At 50.7% G+C, this 17,175-nt stretch overlaps 1 protein-coding gene across 4 annotated transcripts in view; it reads left to right on the top strand.

Moving 5' to 3' along the window:
• The first annotated feature begins 835 nt into the window (after nucleotides 1-835).
• DNAJB2 (DnaJ heat shock protein family (Hsp40) member B2) overlaps nucleotides 836-17,175 on the top strand; it is a 218,206-nt gene continuing 201,866 nt past the window's right edge. For 2 of the 4 annotated variants that reach the window (XM_063933842.1, XM_063933843.1), the window contains exon 1: nucleotides 836-982. The gene's annotated coding sequence lies outside the window, so the exon portion shown is untranslated. The remainder of the gene's footprint in view (nucleotides 983-17,175) is intronic. The other 2 variants (XM_063933841.1, XM_063933844.1) reach the window with 2 other exon arrangements.

Consider the following 17,175-nt stretch of genomic DNA (forward strand, 5'->3'; position numbering starts at 1 on the left):
TTCCCACTTAATTTATGATTGCCATCACCTGTGGTGAAACATCTTTCTTATCCATGAACCTGTTCAAAACAGGTGCCGGTAATCATACATTAAGAGAAAAGTGCAGAAGCAGAGCATTGTGTCCCTCCTGGAGAAGGTCATGTCGGGAGGCATGCATGATGTGTGCCCCTTGCCTCCCCGCATACAGCCGCCAGATGGGATTGGATGATGCTGTCAGATTTAATACACATAAGTAGCCGACAAATACCCCGCAGTATACAGCAGCCCTCTCTCTTCGGTAGATGCTAGAATCAAGTGGGCTAAGGGACCTTCTCCCACTCCGATATAGAACCAACCCTCTCTCTTCCCCCATAGTATTCGGCAACCCCACCCCGGTACAGCATACGGCAGCACCCGGTAACCCCCCTCTCTCTCTCTCTCTCTCTCCCTCCCCCTGCAGCAGCTGGCAGCTCCGCAGCGGCCGATGGGTCCTAGTGCCCTCCGGCTGCCCCGGCGCTGGAGGTGGAACTGCGGCGCCGGCAACATATATGAATCGGCCCTGCTTGGTATAGGGAACAGGTCAATTAAGGAGCGGATGGGTCCTGTCCCACTAGCGATCCATACCAGGCATCCCGCCGGGCCAATCCACCCCTGCCACACACGCTGGGCGATGATTATACATTGCAGCCTGTACCCATTAAACACAGTAACAACAAAAAACATTCCCTGCTCATGTGTCGTCACTGTAACGCTATGTAATAGAACTGCGCGACCCTCACAGCACATTGCCCGCCCACTCTCAGATGCCACACCAATCAGGAAGCAGGAATTGAGCTATCGGGGCTGGTGTAAAGTGCTGATTGGTTAGTGTGGGGAAAGGCTCGACTGGTATTTTCTGGACGTTTCTTCTCAGCTGATTATAGCGACGTCACACCGTCACAGTGACAGAGGAGCTGGTAACATCAACAGGACGGAGGCTGGGAGACGGCAGGCAGCAGCAGGAGTGAGTATGACCTGAACACGGGTGAAACACGGTCTGCAAACAGGGGAATGTGAGACAGTATGGGAGACAGTTCTGTAGGTGCTTCAGCGCCCGCCGTATATAATGTGCAGTCCGCAGTCATGTACAGTATATATAAGTAATTTTCTAGTCTTATTTACATAACTCCCAACATGACCCTCTCAGACCCTCCAACATGATCCGCCCCACTAGGTACAAAATGCTCTGTTTCTGGACTTCCCTCTTAATTTATGATTTCCATCACCTGTGTTAAACTAGTTGAATGATAAGAACGCTGTTTCTTCACAGGTGATGGCAATCATAAATTAAGAGGGAAGTCCAGAAACAGAGCATTTTGTACCTAGTGGGGCGGGTCATGTTGGAGGGTATGCCCTCTCCAGGAGGGACACAATGCTATGCTTCTGGACTTTTCTTTTAATTTATGATTGCCGGCACCTGTGTTGAACTGGTTAATTGATAAGAAAGGTGTTTCAGCACAGGTGATGGCAAATTGGCAATCATACAAGAGGGAAGTCCAGAAGCAGAGCATTGTGTCCCTCCTGGAGAGGGTCATGTTGGGAGGTATGTATAGTGGATGCAATATGTGAGCACCCCAAAACATGTAATAGTTATCTCCCATGTAATACAGGGTGATGCCAGGAGTGAGTGTGACACAGTGTGATCCAGGAGTGCGTGTGACACAGTGTGATCCAGGAGTGCGTGTGACACAGTGTGATCCAGGAGTGCGCGTGACACAGTATGACGCCGGGAGTGCGCGTGACACAGGGTGACGCCGGGAGTGCGCGCGACACAGGGTGACGCCGGGAGTGCGCGCGACACAGGGTGACGCCGGGAGTGCGCGCGGCACAGGGAGTGCGCGCGACACAGGGTGACGGCGGGAGTGCGCGCGACACAGGGTGACGGCGGGAGTGCGCGCGACACAGGGTGACGGCGGGAGTGCGCGCGACACAGGGTGACGGCGGGAGTGCGCGCGACACAGGGTGACGGCGGGAGTGCGCGCGACACAGGGTGACGGCGGGAGTGCGCGCGACACAGGGTGACGGCGGGAGTGAGTGCGACACAGTTTGACCCAGGAGTGAGTGCGACACAGTGTGACCCAGGAGTGAGTGTGAGTAAAAGGGTGACGCCAGGAGTGAGTGCGACACAGTGTGACGCCAGGAGTGAGTGTGACAAATAGGGTGACGCCAGGAGTGCTTGCGACACAGGGTGACGCCAGGAGTGCTTGCGACACAGGGTGACGCCAGGAGTGCTTGCGACACAGGGTGACGCTAGGAGTGCGTGCGACACAGGGTGACGCTAGGAGTGCGTGCGACACAGGGTGACGCCACACAGGGTGACCCAGGAGTTAGTGTGAGTAAAAGGGTGACGCCAGGAGTGCGTGCGACACAGGGTGACGCCAGGAGTGCGTGCGACACAGGGTGACGCCAGGAGTGCGTGCGACACAGGGTGACGCCAGGAGTGCGTGCGACACAGGGTGACGCCAGGAGTGCGTGCCACACGGTGGCGCCTGGAGTGCGTGTGACACAGGTAGGTGCCAAGAATAAGTGCGGCACAGGGTGACCCAGGAGTGAGTGTGAGTAAAAAGGTGACGCTATGAGTGAGTGCGACACAAGGTGACACCTGGACTGAGAGCAACACAAGAGAGATAAAGGGGGGGGGTATACAATTAAATCCGATCATTTAGGAGTTAATGAATTTGCCTCAGTGCGTATTCAATTAGGGGAGTTTTTGTCTGTTTTGAAAACATTTTCGCCAGTGCCTTTTCACTTTTTTTTTTTTTTTTTTAAGTGAAAAGGCATTGGTGAAAAAGGCCTCAAAATTGGCGAAAATGGCCTGCGTTTTCGTTGAAAAACACGTGGATTCGCCCCTGCTGCATTATTTGCCTAGGCAAAAACCCGGCCCTGCTATTGCAAAGGGTGAATAAAACAGAGCTAATTGCATACCCCCCAAAGGGTGATAACAGTAAGTGAGCAGCAAGACTCTGGGGCAGTTTCTGACACAAAATGGCTGCAGTTGCGGGTAGCCACGGACGCTTGATTTAATACCTTATGTGTAAATTCGCTATTGAGCATGTACTGTATGTAAAACTCACCATTTGCATCCCTGAAGAGAGATCTGTTCAACTCAGAATCAGCCCTTCTGTGTGATATTAGTGAGTATGATGTAGGGATATGGGGAGACACAGGTGACAACAGGAGTGTGACACTGAAGAGATGATAAGTGAGTATGACACAAGAGAGATACAGAGCACAACAGGAGTGAGTATGACTGTGGAGTTACAGGGTGATAACGGAGTGAGTATGACATCGGCAAATCTCTGGGTAATAACAGGAATGAGTGTGATGTAGGGGAGACTGGTGTTAACAGGATAATAACACAGGGTGGTAACAGGAGTGAGTATGGCACAATGACACAGGGTGGTTACAGGACTGAGTATGACACAATGTGATAACAGGAGTGAATATGACACAGTAAAGCTGGCACACACTCTACAATTATTGGTCCGATCAGCTGACAAATCTACAATCAATCCGATAATAGTATAGTGTGTATGGTATCCGGTCACTAGGTCGACCACTATTGGTCGACAGTAACTAGGTTGACAGGGTCTCTAGGTCGACATGTTCTAGGTTGACGGGTCAAAAGGTCGACATGAGATTTTCACTTTTCTCTGACGTCCTAGTGGATGCTGGGTACTCCGTAAGGACCATGGGGAATAGACGGGCTCCGCAGGAGACTGGGCACTCTAAAGAAAAGATTAGGTACTATATCTGGTGTGCACTGGCTCCTCCCTCTATGCCCCTCCTCCAGACCTCAGTTAGAATCTGTGCCCGTCCAGAGCTGGATGCACTCTAGGGGCTCTCCTGAGCTTCCTAGAAAGAAAAGTATTTGTTAGGTTTTTTATTTTCAGTGAGATCTGCTGGCAACAGACTCACTGCTACGTGGGACTTAGGGGAGAGAAGCAAACCTACCTGCTTGCAGCTAGCTTGTGCTTCTAGGCTACTGGACACCATTAGCTCCAGAGGGATCGAACACAGGGCCCGACCTCGATCGTCCGTTCCCGGAGCCGCGCCGCCGTCCCCCTTGCAGAGCCAGAAGACGGAAGAAACCGGAGGAAATCGGCGACTGAAGACTTCGGTCTTCATTAAGGTAGCGCACAGCACTGCAGCTGTGCGCCATTGCTCCCTATGCACACCACACACTCCGGTCACTGATGGGTGCAGGGCGCTGGGGGGGGGGGGGCGCCCTGGGCAGCAATGAGAGTACCTTACATGGCTAATTGACACATAATACAGCTTTTCTCTAACGTCCTAGTGGATGCTGGGGACTCCGTCAGGACCAAGGGGGATAGCGGCTCCGCAGGAGACAGGGCACAAAAGTAAAAGCTTTAGGATCAGGTGGTGTGCACTGGCTCCTCCCCCTATGACCCTCCTCCAAGCCTCAGTTAGATTTTTGTGCCCGGCCGAGAAGGGTGCAATCTAGGTGGCTCTCCTAAAGAGCTGCTTAGAGTAAAAGTTTTGTTAGGTTTTTTATTTTCAGTGAGTCCTGCTGGCAACAGGCTCACTGCATCGAGGGACTTAGGGGAGAGAAGTGAACTCACCTGCGTGCAGGATGGATTGGCTTCTTAGGCTACTGGACACCATTAGCTCCAGAGGGAGTCGGAACACAGGTCTCACCCTGGGGTTCGTCCCGGAGCCGCGCCGCCGACCCCCTTGCAGATGCCGAAAAATGAAGAGGTCCAGAAACCGGCGGCAGAAGACTTTTCAGTCTTCATAAGGTAGCGCACAGCACTGCAGCTGTGCGCCATTGTTGTCAGCACACTTCATAACAGCGGTCACTGAGGGTGCAGGGTGCTGGGGGGGGCGCCCTGGGCAGCAATGATAGTACCTTATTTCTGGCTAAAAATACATCACATATAGCCCCTGGGGGCTATATGGATGTATTTAACCCCTGCCAGGTCTCAGAAAAACGGGAGAAGAAGCCCGCCGAAAAGGGGGCGGGGCCTATTCTCCTCAGCACACAGCGCCATTTTCCCTCACAGAAATGCTGGTGGGAAGGCTCCCAGGCTCTCCCCTGCACTGCACTACAGAAACAGGGTTAAAACAGAGAGGGGGGGCACTGATTTGGCGATATGACTACATATATTAAAATGCTATAAGGGAAAAGCACTTATATAAAGGTTGTCCCTGTATAATTATAGCGTTTTTGGTGTGTGCTGGCAAACTCTCCCTCTGTCTCCCCAAAGGGCTAGTGGGTCCTGTCCTCTATCAGAGCATTCCCTGTGTGTGTGCTGTGTGTCGGTACGTGTGTGTCGACATGTATGAGGACGATGTTGGGAGGCGGAGCAAATTGCCTGTAATGGTGATGTCACTCTCTAGGGAGTCGACACCGGAATAGATGGCTTATTTAAGGAATTACGTGATAATGTCAACACGCTGCAAGTCGGTTGACGACATGAGACGGCCGGCAAACATATTAGTATCTGTCCAGGCGTCTAAAACACCGTCAGGGACGTTATAATGCCTATTTTACCTCAGTCGGTCGACACAGACACGGACACTGACTCCAGTGTCGACGGTGAAGAAACAAACATATTTTCCTTTAGGGCCACACGTTACTTGTTAAGGGCAATGAAGGAGGTGTTACATATTTCTGATACTACAAGTACCACAAAAAAGGGTATTATGTGGGGTGTGGAAAAACTACCTATAGTTTTTCCTGAATCAGATAAATTAAATGAAGTGTGTGATGAGGCGCGGGGTTCCCCCGATAGAAAATTATTGGCGGTATACCCTTTCCCGCCAGAAGTTAGGGCGCGTTGGGAAACACCCCTTAGGGTGGATAAGGCGCTCACACGCTTATCAAAACAAGTGGCGGTACCGTCTCCAGATACGGCCGCCCTCAAGGAGCCAGCTGATAGGAGGCTGGAAAATATCCTAAAAAGTATATACACACATACTGGTGTTATACTGCGACCAGCGATCGCCTCAGCCTGGATGTGCAGTGCTGGGGTGGCTTGGTCGGATTCCCTGACTGAAAATATTGATACCCTTGACAGGGACAGTATTTTATTTACTATAGAGCATTTAAAGAATGCATTTCTATATATGCGAGATGCACAGAGGGATATTTGCACTCTGGCATCAAGAGTAAGTGCGATGTCCATATCTGCCAAAAGATGTTTATGGACACGACAGTGGTCAGGTGATGCAGATTCCAAACGGCACAAAGATGTATTGCCGTATAAAGGGGAGGAGTTATTTGGGGTCGGTCCATCGGACCTGGTGGCCACGGCAACTGCTGGGAAATCCACCGTTTTTACCCTAAGTCACATCTCTGCAGAAAAAGACACCGTCTTTTCAGCCTCAGTCCTTTCGTCCCCATAAGCATATCTGCCCAGGGATAGAGGAAAGGGAAGAAGACTGCAGCAGGCAGCCCATTCCCAGGAACAGAAGCCTTCCACCGCTTCTGCCAAGTTCTCAGCATGACGCTGGAGCCGTACAGGACCCCTGGATCCTACAAGTAGTATCCCAGGGGTACAGATTGGAAAGTCGAGACGTTTCCCCTCGCAGGTTCCTGAAGTCTGCTTTACCAACGTCTCCCTCCGACAGGGAGGCAGTATTGGAAACAATTCACAAGCTGTATTCCCAGCAGGTGATAATCAAAGTACCCCTCCTACAACAAGGAAAGGGGTATTATTCCACACTATATTGTGGTACTGAAAACAGAAGGCTCGGTGAGACCTATTCTAAATCTGAAATATTTGAACACTTACAAAGGTTCAAATCAAGATGGAGTCACTCAGAGCAGTGATAGCGAACCAGGAAGAAGGGGACTATATGGTGTCCCGGGACATCAGGGGTGCTTACCTCCATGTCCCAATTTGCCCTTCTCACCAAGGGTATCTCAGGTTCGTGGTACAGAACTGTCACTATCAGTTTCAGACGCTGCCGTTTGGATTGTCCACGGCACTCCGGGTCTTTACCAAGGTAATGCCCGAAATGATGATTCTTCTTTGAAGAAAATGGACGACCTCCTGATAAGAGCAAGGTCCAGAGAACAGTTGGAGGTCGGAGTAGCACTATCTCAAGTAGTTCTACGACAGCACGGGTGGATTCTAAATGTTCCAAAACCGCAGTTGTTTCCGACGACACGTCTGCTGTTCCTAGGGATGATTCTGGACACAGTCCAGAAAAAGGTGTTTCTCCCGGAGGAGAAAGCCAGGGAGTTATCCGAGCTAGTCAGGAACCTCCTAAAACCAGGAAAAGTGTCAGTGCATCATTGCACAAGAGTCCTGGGAAAAATGGTGGCTTATTACGAAGCGATTCCATTCGGCAGATTCCACGCAAGAACTTTTCAGTGGGATCTGCTGGACAAATGGTCCGGATCGCATCTTCAGATGCATCAGCGGATAACCCTATCTCCAAGGACAAGGGTGTCTCTCCTGTGGTGGTTACAGAGTGCTCATCTTCTAGAGGGCCGCAGATTCGGCATTCAGGATTGGATGCTGGTGACCACGGAGGCCAGCCTGAGAGGCTGGGGAGCAGTCACACAGGGAAAAAATTTCCAGGGAGTGTGATCAAGTCTGGAGACTTTTCTCCACATAAATATACTGGAGCTAAGGGCAATTTATAATGCTCTAAGCTTAGCAAGACCTCTGCTTCAAGGTCAGCCGGTATTGATCCAGTGGGACAACATCACGGCAGTCGCACACGTAAACAGACAGGGCGGCACAAGAAGCAGGAGGGCAATGACAAAAACTGCAAGGATTTTTCGCTGGGCGGAAAATCATGTGATAACACTGTCAGCAGTGTTCATTCCGGGAGTGGACAACTGGGAAGCAGACTTCTTCAGCAGGCACGACCTCCACCCGGGAGAGTGGGGACTTCATCGGGAAGTTTTCCACATGATTGTGAACCGTTGGGAAAGACCAAAGGTGTACATGATGGCGTCCCGCCTGAACAAAAAACTGGACAAGTATTGCGCCAGGTCAAGAGACTTTCAGGCAATAGCTGTGGACGTTTCTGGTAACACCGTGGGCGTACCAGTCGGTGTATGTGTTTCCTCCTCTGCTTCTCATACCCAAGGTATTGAGAATTATAAGACGTAGAGGAGTAAGAACTATACTCGTGGCTCCGGATTGGCCAAGATGGACTTGGTACCCGGAACTTCAAGAGATACTCACAGAGGACTCATGACCTCTGCCGCTAAGAAGGGACTTGCTTCAGCACGTACCATGTCTGTTCCAAGACTTACCGCGGCTGCGTTTGACGGCATGGCGGTTAAACGCCGGATCCTAAGGGAAAAAGGCATTCCGGAAGAGGTAATTCCTACCCTGGTCAAAGCCAGGAAGGACCTGACCGCACAACATTATCACCACATGTGGCGAAAATATGTTGCGTGGTGTGAGGCAAGGAAGGCTCCACGAAGAAATTTCAACTCGGTCGATTCCTGCATTTCCTGCAAACAGGAGTGTCTATGGGCCTCAGATTGGGGTCCATTAAGGTTCAAATTTCGGCCCTGTCGATTTTCTTCCAGAAAGAATTGGCTTCAGTTCCTGAAGTCCAGAAGTTTGTCAAGGGAGTACTGCATATACAACCCCCTTTTGTGCCTCCAGTGGCACTGTGGGATCTCAACGTAGTGCTGGGATTCCTCAAATCACATTGGTTTAAACCGCTCAAATCTGTGGATTTGAAATATCTCACATGGAAAGTGACCATGATGTTGGCCCTGGCCTCGGCCAGGCCAGTGTCAGAATTGGCGGCTTTGTCTCACAAAAGCCCATATCTGATTGTCCATTCGGACAGGGCAGAGCTGCGGACTCGTCCCCAGTTTCTCCCTAAGGTGGTGTCAGCGTTTCACCTGAACCAGCTTATTGTGGTACCTGCGGCTACTAGGGACTTGGAGGACTCCAAGTTGCTAGATGTTGTCAGGGCCCTGAAAATATCGGTTTCCAGGACGGCTGGAGTCAGGAAAACTGACTTGCTGTTATCCTGTATGCACCCAACAAACTGGGTGCTCTTGCTTCTAAGCAGACGATTGCTAGTTGGATGTGTAGTACAATTCAGCTTGCACATTCTGTGGCAGGCCTGCCACAGCCAAAATATGTAAATGCCCATTCTACAAGGAAGGTGGGCTCATCCTGGGCGGCTGCCCGAGGGGTCTCGGCATTACAACTCTGCCGAGCAGCTACGTGGTCGGGGGGAGAACACGTTTGTAAAATTCTACAAATTTGTTACCCTGGCTAAAGAGGACCTGGAGTTCTCTCATTCGGTGCTGCAGAGTCATCCGCACTCTCCCGCCCGTTTGGGAGCTTTGGTATAATCCCCATGGTCCTGACGGAGTCCCCAGCATCCACTAGGACGTTAGAGAAAATAAGATTTTACTTACCGATAAATCTATTTCTCATAGTCCGTAGTGGATGCTGGGCGCCCATCCCAAGTGCGGATTGTCTGCAATACTTGTACATAGTTATTGGTACAAAAATCGGGTTATTATTGTTGTGAGCCATCTTTTCAGAGGCTCCGCTGTTATCATGCTGTTAACTGGGTTCAGATCACAGGTTGTACAGTGTGATTGGTGTGGCTGATATGAGTCTTACCCGGGATTCAAAATCCTTCCTTATTGTGTACGCTCGTCCGGGCACAGTATCCTAACTGAGGCTTGGAGGAGGGTCATAGGGGGAGGAGCCAGTGCACACCACCTGATCCTAAAGCTTTTACTTTTGTGCCCTGTCTCCTGCGGAGCCGCTATCCCCCTTGGTCCTGACGGAGTCCCCAGCATCCACTACGGACTACGAGAAATAGATTTATCGGTAAGTAAAATCTTATTTTAAGCTGTATATGTGCATAATCCCCCGCCATTATACAGATAAAAAAGCGGGAGAAGTCCGCCGAGAAGGGGGCTATCTTCCTCAGCACACCGGCGCCATTTTCTCTTCACAGCTCCACTGGAAGACAGCTCCCCAGGCTCTCCCCTGCAGTTTCCAGACATCAAGGGTAAAAAAGAGAGGGGGGGGCACTAAATTTAGGCGCAAAACTATATATAAAAGCAGCTATAGGTAAAATCGCTTTTGTTAGTGTAAATCCCTGATTATATAGCGCTGTGGTGTGTGCTGGCATACTCTCTCTCTGTCTCCCCAAAGGACTTTGTGGGGTCCTGTCCTCAGTCAGAGCATTCCCTGTGTGTGTGTGCGGTGTGTCGGTACGGCTGTGTCGACATGTTTGATGAGGACGCTTACGTGGAGGCGGAGCAGGTGCCGATAAGTGTGATGTCGCCCCCTGCGGGGCCGACACCTGAGTGGATGGATATGTGGAAGGTATTAACCGACAGTGTCAACTCCTTACATAAAAGGTTCGATGACGCAGCTTTGGGACAGCCGGAATCTCAGCCCGCGCCTGCCCAGGCATCTCGGAGGCTCAAAAACGCCCGCTACCTCAGATGGCAGACACGGATGTCGACACGGAGTCTGACTCCAGTGTCGATGAGGATGAGACAAATATACAATCCACTAGGGCCATCCGATGCATGATTACGGCAATGAAAAATGTGTTGCACATTTCTGACATTAACCCGGTTACCACAAAAAAGGGTATTATGTTTGGGGAGAAAAAGCAGCCAGTGACTTTTCCCCCATCTGATGAGTTAAATGAATTGTGTGAAGAAGCGTGGGGTTCCCCAGATAAGAAACTAGTAATTTCTAAGCGGTTACTAATGGCGTACCCTTTCCCGCCAACGGATAGGTTACGCTGGGAGACATCCCCTAAGGTGGACAAGGCGCTCACACGCTTATCAAAAAAGGTGGCACTGCCTTCTCAGGATACGGCCGCCTTAAAGGAGCCTGCAGATAGAAAGCAGGAGGCTATCCTGAAGTCTGTGTATACACACTCAGGTACTATACTGAGACCTGCTATTGCTTCAGCATGGATGTGTAGTGCTGCAGCAGCATGGTCTGATTCCCTGTCTGATAACATTGATTCCCTTGACAGGGACACTATATTGCTAACCATAGAGCATATTAAAGACGTAGTCTTATATATGAGAGATGCACAGAGGGACATTTGCCTGCTGGCATCTAGAATTAATGCAATGTCCATTTCTGCCAGGAGAGTATTATGGACTCGGCAGTGGACAGGTGATGCTGATTCTAAAAGGCACATGGAAATTTTGCCTTATAAGGGTGAGGAATTGTTTGGGGACGGTCTTTCGGACCTCATATCCACAGCAACAGCTGGGAAGTCGACTTTTTTACCTCAGGTTCCCTCACAACCTAAGAAAGCACCGTGTTATCAAGTACAGTCCTTTCGGCCTCAAAAAGGCAAGCGGGTTAGAGGCGCGTCCTTTCTGCCCAGAGGCAGGGGTAGAGGGAAAAAGCTGCACCATACAGCCAGTTCCCGAGAACAAAAATCCTCCCCTGCTTCCACTAAGTCCACCGCATGACGCTGGGGCTCCACATGTGGAGCCAGGTGCGGTGGGGGCCCGTCTCCGGAACTTCAGCGACCAGTAGGTTCGCTCACAGGTGGATCTCTGGGTTCTACAAGTGGTATCTCAGGGATACAAGCTGGAGTTCGAGACGTCTCCCCCTCGCCGTTACCTCAAATCAGCCTTGCCAGCTACTCCCCAGGACAGGGAGGTAGTACTGGCGGCAATTCACAAGCTGTACCTCCAGCAGGTGATAATCAAAGTTCCCCTCCTTCAACAGGGACGGGGTTACTATTCCACAATGTTTGTGGTACCGAAACCAGACGGTTCGGTGAGACCCATTCTAAATTTGAAATCCTTGAACACTTATATAAGGAAGTTCAAGTTCAAAATGGAATCGCTCAGGGCGGTTATTGCAAGCCTGGAAGAGGGGGATTACATGGTATCACTGGACATCAAGGATGCTTACCTACATGTCCCCATTTACCCACCTCACCAGGTGTACCTCCGTTTTGTGGTACAGGAATGCCATTACCAATTCCAGACGTTGCCGTTTGGTCTGTCCACGGCACCGAGGGTATTTACCAAAGTAATGGCCGAAATGATGATACTCCTTCGGAAGAAGGGAATTATAATTATCCCGTACTTGGACGATCTCCTTATAAAGGCGAGGTCCAGGGAGCAGTTGTTGGTCGGAGTAGCACTATCTCGGGAAGTGCTACAACAGCACGGCTGGATTCTGAATATCCCAAAGTCGCAGCTGGTTCCTACGACGCGTCTGCTGTTCCTGGGTATGATTCTGGACACAGAACAGAAGAAGGTGTTTCTCCCGGAGGAGAAGGCCAAGGAGTTGTCATCTCTGGTCAGAGACCTCCTAAAACCACAACAGGTGTCGGTGCATCACTGCACGCGAGTCCTGGGAAAGATGGTAGCTTCTTACGAGGCAATTCCATTCGGCAGATTCCATGCAAGGATCTTTCAGTGGGATCTGTTAGACAAGTGGTCCGGATCGCATCTTCAGATGCATCGGCTGATCACCCTGTCCCCGAGGGCCAGGGTGTCTCTGCTGTGGTGGCTGCAGAGTGCTCATCTTCTGGAGGGCCGCAGATTCGGCATACTGGACTGGGTCCTGGTGACCACGGATGCAAGCCTCCGAGGTTGGGGGGCAGTCACTCAGGGAAGAAACTTCCAGGGAATATGGTCGAGTCAGGAGGCTTCCCTACACATAAATATTCTGGAACTAAGGGCCATTTACAATGCCCTAAGTCAGGCAAAACCCCTGCTTCAAAACCAGCCGGTGCTGATTCAGTCAGACAACATCACGGCGGTCGCCCATGTAAACCGACAGGGCGGCACAAGAAGCAGGATGGCGATGGCAGAAGCCACAAGGATTCTCCGATGGGCGGAAAATCACGTGATAGCACTGTCAGCAGTGTTCATTCCGGGAGTGGACAACTGGGAAGCAGACTTCCTCAGCAGGCACGACCTCCACCCGGGAGAGTGGGGACTTCATCCAGAAGTCTTCCAGCTGATTGTAAATCGTTGGGAAAGGCCACAGGTGGACGTGATGGCGTCCCGCCTCAACAAAAAGCTAAAAAGATATTACGCCAGGTCAAGGGACCCTCAGGCGATAGCTGTGGACGCTCTAGTGACACCGTGGGTGTACCAGTCGGTTTATGTGTTCCCTCCTCTTCCTCTCATACCAAAGGTACTGAGGATAATAAGAAAGAGAGGAGTAAGAACTATACTCATCGTTCCGGATTGGCCAAGAAGGACTTGGTACCCGGAACTACAAGAAATGATCTCAGAGGACCCTTGGCCTCTGCCTCTCAGACAGGACCTGTTACAGCAGGGGCCCTGTCTGTTCCAAGACTTACCGCGGCTGCGTTTGACGGCATGGCGGTTGAACGCCGGATCCTGATGGAAAAGGGCATTCCGGTTGAAGTCATTCCTACGCTGATAAAGGCTAGGAAGGATGTGACCGCAAAACATTATCACCGCATATGGCGAAAATATGTTGCTTGGTGTGAGGCTATGAAGGCCCCAACAGAAGAATTTCAGCTGGGTCGATTTCTGCACTTCCTACAGTCAGGAGTCACTATGGGCCTAAAATTGGGATCCATAAAAGTCCAGATTTCGGCCCTGTCTATTTTCTTTCAAAAAGAACTGGCTTCACTGCCTGAAGTTCAGACGTTTGTCAAGGGAGTGCTGCATATTCAGCCCCCTTTTGTGCCTCCAGTGGCACCTTGGGATCTCAACGTTGTGTTGGATTTCCTAAAATCACATTGGTTTGAGCCACTTCAGACCGTGGAGCTAAAATATCTCACGTGGAAAGTGGTCATGCTATTGGCCTTAGCTTCGGCTAGGCGTGTGTCAGAATTGGCGGCTTTGTCATGTAAAAGCCCCTATCTGATCTTCCATATGGACAGGGCAGAATTGAGGACTCGTCCCCAATTTCTCCCTAAGGTGGTATCAGCGTTTCTTTTGAACCAACCTATTGTGGTGCCTGCGGCTACTCGGGACTTGGAGGATTCCAAGTTGCTGGACGTAGTCCGGGCCCTGAAAATCTATGTTTCCAGGACGGCTAGGGTCAGAAAAACTGACTCGCTGTTTATCCTGCATGCACCCAACAAGCTGGGTGCTCCTGCTTCTAAGCAGACAATTGCTCGCTGGATCTGTAGCATGATTCAGCAGGCTCATTCTGCGGCTGGACTGCCGCATCCTAAATCAGTAAAAGCCCATTCCACGAGGAAGGTGGGCTCGTCTTGGGCGGCTGCCCGAGGGGTCTCGGCTTTACAACTTTGCCGAGCTGCTACCTGGTCGGGATCAAACACGTTTGCAAAATTCTACAAGTTTGATACCCTGGCTGAGGAGGACCTTGAGTTTGCTCAATCGGTGCTGCAGAGTCATCCGCACTCTCCCGCCCGTTTGGGAGCTTTGGTATAATCCCCATGGTCCTTACGGAGTACCCAGCATCCACTAGGACGTCAGAGAAAATAAGATTTTACTCACCGGTAAATCTATTTCTCGTAGTCCGTAGTGGATGCTGGGAGTCCGTCCCAAGTGCGGAATTCTGCAATACTTGTATATAGTTATTGCTTAACTATAGGGTTTTTCTCTAACGTCCTAAGTGGATGCTGGGGACTCCGTAAGGTCCATGGGGAATAGCGGCTCCGCAGGAGACTGGGCACATCTAAAGAAAGCTTTAGGACTATCTGGTGTGCACTGGCTCCTCCCCCTATGACCCTCCTCCAAGCCTCAGTTAGATCTCTGTGCCCGAACGAGAAGGGTGCACACTAGGGGCTCTCCTGAGCTTCTTAGTGAAAGTTTTAGATTAGGTTTTTTATTTTCAGTGAGACCTGCTGGCAACAGGCTCACTGCATCGAGGGACTAAGGGGAGAAGAAGCGAACTCACCTGCGTGCAGAGTGGATTGGGCTTCTTAGGCTACTGGACATTAGCTCCAGAGGGACGATCACAGGCCCAGCTTGGATGGGTCCCAGAGCCGCGCCGCCGGCCCCCTTACAGAGCCAGAAGGCAGAAGAGGTCCGGAAAATCGGCGGCAGAAAACGTCCTGTCTTCAACAAGGTAGCGCACAGCACTGCAGCTGTGCGCCATTGCTCTCAGCACACTTCACACTTCGGTCACTGAGGGTGCAGGGCGCTGGGGGGGGGCGCCCTGAGACGCAATAAAAACACCTTGGATGGCAAAAAAAATGCATCACATATAGCTCCTGGGCTATATGGATGCATTTAACCCCTGCCAGAATCCATAAAAAAGCAGGAGAAAAGTCCGCGAAAAAGGGGCGGAGCCTATCTCCTCAGCACACTGGCGCCATTTTCCCTCACAGCTCCGTTGGAGGGAAGCTCCCTGTCTCTCCCCTGCAGTCACTACACTACAGAAAGGGTTAAAAAAAGAGAGGGGGGCACTAATTAGGTGCAGTATTAACTATACAGCAGCTATAAGGGGAAAAACACTTATATAAGGTTATCCCTGTGTATATATATAGCGCTCTGGTGTGTGCTGGCAAACTCTCCCTCTGTCTCCCCAAAGGGCTAGTGGGGTCCTGTCCTCTATCAGAGCATTCCCTGTGTGTGTGCTGTATGTCGGTACTTTTGTGTCGACATGTATGAGGAGAAAAATGATGTGGAGACGGAGCAGATTGCCTGTAATAGTGATGTCACCCCCTAGGGGGTCGACACCTGAGTGGATGAACTGTTGGAAGGAATTACGTGACAGTGTCAGCTCTGTATAAAAGACAGTGGTTGACATGAGACAGCCGGCTACTCAGCTTGGGCCTGTCCAGACGTCTCATAGGCCGTCAGGGGCTCTAAAGCGCCCGTTACCTCAGATGGCAGATATAGACGCCGACACGGATACTGACTCCAGTGTCGACGGTGAAGAGACGAATGTGACTTCCAGTAGGGCCACACGTTACATGATTGAGGCAATGAAAAATGTTTTACACATTTCTGATAATACGAGTACCACCAAAAAGGGGTATTATGTTCGGTGAGGAAAAACTACCTGTAGTTTTCCTGAATCTGAGAAATTAAATGAGGTGTGTGATGATGCGTGGGTTTCCCCCGATAACAACGGATAATTTCTAAAATGTTATTGGCATTATATCCTTTCCCGCCAGAGGTTAGGGTGCGTTGGGAAACACCCCCTAGGGGGGATAAAGCGCTCACACGCTTGTAAGGGCTCTACCTTCGCCTGAGATGGCCGCCCTTAAGGATCCTGCTGATAGAAAGCAGGAGGGTATCCTAAAAGGTATTTACACACATACTGGTGTTATACTGCGACCAGCAATCGCCTCAGCCTGGATGTGCAGTGCTGGGTTGGCGTGGTCGGATTCCCTGACTGAAAATATTGATACCCTAGATAGGGACAGTATATTTTTGCCTATAGAGCATTTAAAAGATGCATTTTTATATATGCGTGATGCACAGCGGAATATTTGCCGACTGGCATCAAGTCTAAGCGCGTTGTCCATTTCTACCAGTAGAGGGTTATGGACACGTCAGTGGTCAGGTGATGCGTATTCCAAACGGCATTTGGAAGTATTGCTTTATTAAGGGAGGAGTTATTTGGGGTCGGTCTTTCAGACCTGGTGGCCACGGCAACAGCTGGGAATTCCACGTTTGTACCCCAGGTCGCCTCTCAACATGAGAAGACGCCGTATTATCAGGCGCAGTCTTTTCGTGGACAAGCGGGCAAAAGGTTCCTCATTTCTGCCACGTGACAGAGGGAGAGGAAAAAGGCTGCAGAAATCAGCCAGTTCCCAGGAACAGAAACCCTCTCCCGCCTCTGCCAAGCCCTCAGTATACGCTGGGGCTTTACAAGCAGAATCAGGCACGGTGGGGGGCCCGTCTCAATGAATTTCAGCGCGCAGTGGGCTCACTCGCAAGTAGACCCCTGGATCCTTCAGGTGATATCTCAGGGGTACAAATTAGAATTCGAGACGTCTCCCCCTCGCCGTTTCCTAAAGTCGGCTTTACCGATGTCTCCTTCTGACAGGGAGACAGTTTTGGAAGCCATTCACAAGCTGTATTCCCAGCAGGTGATAATCAAGATACCCCTCCTGCAACAGGGAACGGGGTATTATTCCACACTGTTGTGGTACCGAAGCCGGACGGCTCGGTGAGACCGATTCTAAATCTAAAATCTTTGAACACTTACGTACAGAGGTTCAAATTCAAGATTGAGTCACTCAGAGCAGTTATGCGAACCTGGAAGAAGGGGACTACATGAT

This window comes from Pseudophryne corroboree, chromosome 7 (genome assembly GCF_028390025.1).
Source record: "Pseudophryne corroboree isolate aPseCor3 chromosome 7, aPseCor3.hap2, whole genome shotgun sequence".
NCBI lineage: Eukaryota > Metazoa > Chordata > Amphibia > Anura > Myobatrachidae > Pseudophryne > Pseudophryne corroboree.